Here is a 7,962-nt window from a genome sequence, read left to right as displayed (position 1 = left end):
GGGCTCGGGGCATGCCTGGCCCAGCCCAGGAGGCCATCTCCAGTCCGAGGCTCTCCACCCTCGCTGCCCAGCGGCAGCACTGCTGGGGCTGGAGAGAGATAGATGCAAGTGCCCTGCATCACCATCCACCTGTGATGCGAATGCAGCAGGTGTGGGCAGAGTCCAGGACTCTGCAGTAACAGCCTCTACCCCACCAGTGGTTCTGATGCACAGCCTTTGTTGTGCATCAGGCTGGTCTTCGATGTTGCTGGGTTTCCTTAATTTGGGGCTATGTGAAGAAGAAAGAAAAGGGCGTCTCTAGAATCATAGCGCCGGTACTGTGGAGAGGACTAACGCACTCAGGAGGCCTACTTGGGATTCTGCCCTCCATCTTCACTGAGATATAACTGACATATAACACTGTGGAATTTCAAGGTGTACAACGTGATGGTTTGATACAGATCTATATTATGAAACGGTTGCCACAATAAGGTGAATTAACACCTCCATTGTCTGACATAGTTACCATTTTTTCTGTGTGTGCTGAGAACATTTTTTTTATTTGAGAGAAATAAGAGAGAGAGAGAGAGAAGGCTCATGACCTGAGCCAAAATCAAGAGTCAGACACTTACCTGACTGAGGCACCTAGGTGTCCCCTGGTGACATTTAAGATCCACTCTCTAAGCAATTTTTTTCAAAATGTTTATTTATTTATTCAAGTAGGTTCCGCACCCAGTGTGGACTCACAACCCTGAGATCAAGACCTGAGCCAAGATTAAGAGTCAGATGCTCCACTGACTGAGCCATCCAGGTGCCCCAACAAAGAGGTTATTTTTAACCATCATAGGCAAATCCCTGATTTGGAAAATTGGAAAGTGGAAAAATTCAGAAGTGGGAAAAGTTGCATAGGGATGAATTTTGTGCTGTCAGAATGGCTGATGTGTAACACCAAATATTTTTAAATGGAGTTTAGTAAAGATGCTTCATGATATTACTCATAATAGCAGAGATACACCAGCAACAATATTAAACCAACATCAGTGGGGTACTATAGAAGTATTGCCAAGGATATTTTTAAGACATGTCACGCTGCTGACAATGTCTTAAAATGTCCTGTCAAGGTAGAATGTGGACAAGAACCAAAGTCTCGAGAGCCCTTCATACTTGCAGATGGACTTTATGCAGTTGCCTCTTGCAATGGATTATAAATATGTTTGGATTATTTTCTGTTTTCTTCTCAGAGAAGATTAAAGATTTTCCTTGCCAGGGAGCTACGGTTCTAACTGTAGCAAAAAAAAAAAAATTTTTTTTTTTGCTTGATTTTTATCTCCCACCCTGGGAAATTTCCACTTGTCTCTCTAATAATGACAGACACTCATTTTACTGGTACTGTAATTAAGGAACTCTATAAAGTTTGTCTTTTACCCCAAAATTTTTGCCAATCTTGTTATCCATAGTAGGGAAAATAGAACTAGTGGAATCCTAAAAGCTGAAATTAATGAAGCTTCCTTAAACTCCCACAGCCTAACACATTACCATTAGCTTTAATATGTATAAGATCAACCCCTTCTGGGACTCAAAGGTTATATTCTTATAAATTAGTAAGAGGTTGGTCCATGTGTTTGAAAATCCCGCCCCCCAATCTTAGATTCTATCCTATTACAAGATATGATTGAAATATGATTACATTCTACAAGGGACTCATACAATAACTCTAGCTTTATCATAAACAAGTCTGAGCTGCCTTTCCAAACCACTCACCTATGATCAACAACAGGAGATTGTGTGTTCTAGAAAAGACACCTGAAGTAAACTGCCCTTGAGCTTCGATGAAAAGGATCTTACATATCCTGTTAACTGACCCAACATTAGACTTGTAAAGTATTGATCCTTAGGTTAATATTTACTAGCTCAAAAGATATACAACACTTCCTCCTGAGGACTGGACATCCATTCTATTGGAAATCTTAAACTGAAATTCTTAGGAATTTTCTAGAAGATGCTACTTCAGAAGTGAACAGCTTCTGCTCAAGACTTTGGTTTGAGATTAATTCCGATTCAATTTATGTCAATTCAAAAACGACTCACATCAGTCCTATTAAAAAGAGGATAACTTAATTACATTGCTTCCATGAAAAGGAAATCAGCACTTTACCTTTTGGCGTGGAGACCTATTACCGGGACTAATAGTCATTTTTTTTCCTGTTAATTGCCTATTTTACATTTGGCCAATGTCTCCTGCTCTTAAATGTTACTGCACAGCCACTGTCACATTGATAGTTCAACATCTCATCCTATCATTGAGGGAGATGAAGATGAGCTCTGGTTTAACTACAAACTATGCTCCATGCACACTCTTCTGACCTCAGGAAAATGTCAGCATCGGGAGAAATCTGGATTTCATGAATTAATGTCTTGGGGTCTGACTTTGTCACTGGCCCAAAGGTGGGGTAGGGGACTGAGAAAGAAAGAAAGTAGCCCCTGATGTTTCAGAAGAGTGTGCATGGAGTGTAGACCTCAGTTGCAAGCTGCTCAGATCCGGCAGGACCCCGTTCTCCTCTTGTTTGTTTATTTATTTATTTTTAAATTAAAGTATAGTCGGGGGGGTCGGTCTGGGTGGCTCAGTCGTTAAGCGTCTGCCTTCGGCTCAGGTCATGATCCCAGGGTCCTGGGATCGAGTCCTGCATTGGGCTCCCTGCTCGGCAGGAAGCCTGCTTCCCCCTCTCCCACTCCCCCTGTTTGTGTTCCTTCTCTCGCTGTCTCTCTCTCTCTGTTAAATAAATAAATAAAATCTAAAAAAAAAAAAGAATCAATAGAACTTAGAAAAAATTATAGTCAACATACAAGATTACACTAGTCTCAGGCATACAACATAGAGATCTGACATTTGATACACATCAGGAAATGCTCACCTTGAGAAACATAGGTACCAACTGTCACCATATGTTATTACAATGTTACTGACCCTATTCCCTATGCTGTACTTTTCATTCCCATGACATATTTATTTGATAACTGGAATTTGTATCTCTTCATTCTGTTCCCTTACTGGACAAGTCATCCCACAGAATAACAACCTCCCAGTTACTCTGAGACCATGATAAAACAAAACAAGACCACTTTATGATTTTACCTAATCACAAAAAAAGGGCACTGTGACAAAATACCCAAGCACAGAATTCTCCCTAACTTTCTGACAGCATCCAATCTAGAGTGAGCCCCACCCCAGACCCACCCCCTTCTTCCTGGGGCCCTCCCCCACATCACCCAAGCAAAACCGGCATCCTCTGATGAGGTGTTTCTCACACTTTCTTCCTGAGACACTCTGGTTCTCTGTGTGGCTTCAAGGACCAATAAACCCAACTTCCTACTCCTCCGTGTTCCTGGTGGTCTTTCGTTGGAGGGCAGTGACAGTGTCCATCATGGCATTTAAAATTCTCGGCCCAGATATTAAAGCAATGCTGTGCCTGACGGTGAATGTTGTTCAGGTTGTTGCTTTCTCTTACAATAATTGTACTTCTCAGAGGCCCATGACTGTCTCTCTCCTACTCTGATCTCTCTCTCTCTTTTTTCCCCCAAGAGTCTTATAAAAAGATACACAAAATTGTAGAAAGTGAGTTAATCAGAGGAAAAAATGAAATAAAAAGACAAGAAACAGCACTGAGTCAGAGGCCAGATTCACACAGAGTGAACATCATGAGAGCCTGTATTCTTTCCAGATGACAGAATTTGGCTGTGACTTGCCTAGAACTCAAGGTGAGAATGAAGTACAATTTGTTAGGCAATTCTGGGCCTATAAAAAATAAAAATAAGAAAATGAACCAGTGGCTTGGGGAAAGCCACCTTCTTCCAGGAATGACCCCTTAGAAGAATGTTTCCTACAAGATCCCATTAAATGTAATGGGGGGAAAACCCGATGACAGGTTTCAAGGGACTATCTTTTGCAACATCCTTCTAAGGAAGTGTTTTAGGATCCACCACAATAAGGACTGGCCCGCTTCCTGGGCCAGGCTGTAGACATCACAGGGCTCCCTGCCACAAAGTGCTCTGCCCCCCACCCCCCTTCACTGCCCTCTCTGCCCTGCTGACCCGCCCTCTCCTGAAGGAGCCCTACTTCTGGTGCATGGATGATCCCGGGCTGGCTCCATCCATCCGCGCGTGCGGGGTTTTGAAGAAGGCCCCGTTACCTGTTTCTGGGCCTCTCTGGAACCCCGTGGGGTGCTGGCTGAGGCAGAGGACCTAGTGCCTTCCTGCAGGCGACAGCCAGTCAAGATTCCCTCCCTTCTTCCTGGTCCCAGAGCTACAGCTTTCTCCAGCTTCTCTGATGGGAACCCAGGAAAAGCAAGGGGGACTTAAAACACTCGAGGGTCTTTCTTTGTCAAAGATCTATAACAAATAATCTGGGAAGGGACGCACAGGTATTGGAGTACCTTTTGTAAGAGCAATCAGCGGTAGCCCGGGGCTCTTCATCCCTTCTGCTGGCTCGGTTTGGAGAGATGTCAGAGAGGCTCAAGGCTCAAGTCCCATGAAAGGGATTTTCCCCAGGGTCTCCCAACATAGCCAGCAGGTGTCAAAATGCCGAAGCTCTGCTCTGTTAAAGTCATCTTCTGAGGGGTTGTGTTATTTTATCACAATTTTTTTTTTTTTAATGTGGTCTAAAGACGCTCTTTCTGAAAGGCTGTTTTAACCAAAGGTTACAACTTCGTGTATCTAGAGGAATGAAGAGACTGCAGAAATAAATAATATCAGGTATATTATTCCTTGCATCTGAGCGTTTGCTGAGCGTTTGCATGGAGTGTCGAGTTTAGATTCGCATCTTCTGACAGAATCCTGGAGCGTGGCTAGGAGGCAGCATCTGTTGCATCAGCCTGGCACACAAGGGACTCATCTGGTGAGCTTTTGAAACTACAGAGGCCACTGTGCACTTAGGGCTCTGATGTCATTAGTCTGTGACAGGCTTCGGGCATCGGTATGGTTAAAAGTTCTCCAGATGATTCTAACATGCAGAAAAGGTGGAAAGTTACTGCTTTGAAGTCACCAGAGCTGGGGAAAGGCTGATGATTTTTTTTTTTTTTTAATAAAAGTTAAGCAACCCACCCAGGGTACATGCCTAAAGAGCCAGTCAGGGATTGTCTGTGTCTCTCTGATATAGTTTCCATCTTCTTGTTCGTAGTCTAATCCATTTAAACAGCAGCTTTCTGTCTTTGTTTATGGTGTAATCAGGTATGACTCTTTAGGGCTTGTAGATCTGTCACTTGATCTGAATAGCCACCTTGTGAAATACGGTAGGTAGTAGAATCCTTATTTTCCGGGGGGGAAGGAAGTCTCTTTTATTCAGTGTGAAGGGACTGAGCAAGTAGCCACCAGGTATGGGCAAGGGATGGGGCAGAGACCCCCCCCCCGATGGTACATGTGACACAGTCCTGCTGTCACTACCTTGGATCGGTGTCCCTGAGACCACGGTGACCCTGTGGTTCATGAAAGGAACCAGGGTTGTCCTGTGGCTGCACTGGAGTGTTCTTCTAGACCTTCCATACACTTTGCATAACAAAATATTAATGTGCAACAAGTCTGCTCTGAGAAACAGACTGTGACAAAAAGCCATCTCAGAGGACAAAAGCATACTGACTTTTCCATCAATTGCAAGACGAGATGAGCGATTATTTTATGGACAAATAAGAAATGTAAAAGACTCTACCGTGTAACTACAATGCACTGTGGATTCTAAGACATCCTGATTCTGAAGTCACTTGATTTGATGATGTTAGGGTCAGAAAGTGGGGGGACAGTACATCTTAGGGTCGATGTGCTATGTCCTCTTTTTATGCTCCATAAAGAATCCATATTTTCCCAGGGCCCAATAGCCCAGAGTTAAACTCCCAAGTACCTGAATTTTATGAGCCTTGTTCCTCCTCATCTCTGTTATTCCCGAAGTCTCCACAACAACCCAGGGCTCCCTCCCAGCACCAACATACCAGCATGATCTCCTCACGCTCTAGACAAACACCGTCTAGTGGAAATATGCTGGCCATATGTCTAATTTTAAGTGTTCTAGTAGCCACATTAAAAAGTACAAAGAGAAAAAAAGTAACTTTAGTAATATATTTTATTTAACCCAATATATCCAAAATAGTATAATTTCTACATGTAAATCAATTTAAAAATTATTAGTAAAATATTTTACAAGCTTCCCCCTCCCCCACCCTTAAGTCTTTGAAATGCGGTGTCTATTTTATACTTAGAGCATATATCAATTTGGACCTACATTTTCACTGGAAATATTTGACCTATATCTAGATTGCAAAACATTTACAGTTGAAAAGATGGATTCACATACCCAGCGTGTCCCAAACACACCTAAAAGCTTTTCAATAACCAAATTGAGTATCAGTTTTAAAAATTAAACTCATTAGGGCGCCTGGGTGGCTCAGTTGGTTAAGCGACTGCCTTCCGCTCAGGTCATGATCCTGGAGTCCCGGGATCGAGTCCCGCATTGGACTCCCTGCTCAGCAGGGAGTCTGCTTCTCCCTCTGACCCTCTTCCCTCTCGTGCTCTCTGTCTCTCATTCTCTCTCTCTCAAATAAATAAATAAAATCTTAAAAAAAATTAAACTCATTAAAATGAAATGACGAGTTGAGTTTGTCAGTTGCACCAGCCCTCTCTCAAGCTCTGTTGCCCACACATGGCTGGTGGATACCACTTGGCACAGCACACGTTCTAAAGCACAGGTTTCTTGAGGGTTGGGATTTTACCTTTGCATTCTCAGAGTCAAACACAGAGCCCAGCACACAGAGGTACTGAAATGTTTGTTGAATGAATGGCTAGTAGAATTGGGACTTTGAACAAAGGGATAATCAAGAGCATAGCAACATGTTTACAGAACATGGGGGGCCTGGATCAGTACAGCCCAACTTCTCTGGCATAGACCTCCCTCACCTAAATCCTTTTAAGATTACAGAGAACCCTCCCTTCTTCTGTTTTCACATATCCACGAAGACTTGCAATACCCTTTATACAAAGGGAAATGAGCCACAGGCTGAGTTCTGTCCCCCTTACCTAGTTTGAAGTAGTCTCCTGCCTTCAAAGAAGAAAATTGGCAGGTAGGACATTGTTGTCACAGATCACAGATCACAGAAGAACATGATTGGCCACCTGAGCCTCCCTGACCTACAGAAAAGCACACATGGGTGGGAAGCCAGGGTCAGGCTGGAATGCATGGACTAGACAGCTGAGGGTCTGCTGGGGACCAGCCTGTCTGTGGTCCTGTGGGGCGGCCTCCACCCTCCTGCTGACCATCCCCTCTGGCTGCCCTCTGTGCCAGTCAGAGAATCCCCCTTCCCCCTTCAGTCACATTCTGTGTGTGACACCGCCACACTCCCTGTCACGTCTGTCCTGGCCACCTGGGGACATTTAGCTGACTGGCAGGACTGCACCCTGCCCTTTGCTGGGACTGGTTCTGGATTTAGAGTCACAGTTCCAGTCCTAACGGTCATTGATTGATTTCCACTTGAGCTAAGGGGTCTCAGCCACGTGACTGAAGGGCTGGGGCCTCCACAGGCCCTGAAGGAAACACTGAGGCCACAGTTCCTTTTCTCTGGCCCTTGTCCTGGGTGGTAGTCCCCACCCACGGATAATGTGTTCTCCAAGGGTCGTCCTGGGAGGAATTTTCAAAGTGGCCTGAGTCCTGGGTTTCCCGGGACAGGCCCTGCTTTAAACTCCCGATTGGAGGGACACCGCTGTTTGGCTTTAACTTGGCAGCCAGAAGCTCCCCGCGTCCCTGGGATCTGGACAGCGCAGGGGCGAGGCGGAGTGATGCCCAGGGAGAAGAGGAGGGAGAAGGGTATGCGCTTTCTGTGATTCAGGCTCGTCTCCGAGCGCCCCGCCAGCTCCCAGACTTGGAGACAGACCCTGCACGGGGAGGGGAGCCGTGGGCTGGCGGGGAGCCAGGGGCTCCCGAGGCCAGGAGGCCTTCCCCCAGGACGC

The sequence above is a fragment of the Eumetopias jubatus genome, unplaced genomic scaffold (assembly GCF_037043125.1).
Source record: "Eumetopias jubatus isolate StellerSeaLion01/CBP00866 unplaced genomic scaffold, mEumJub1_p1.0 scaffold_4, whole genome shotgun sequence".
Taxonomy (NCBI): Eukaryota; Metazoa; Chordata; class Mammalia; order Carnivora; family Otariidae; genus Eumetopias; species Eumetopias jubatus.
Note: the sequence above shows the minus strand (reverse complement) of the source record.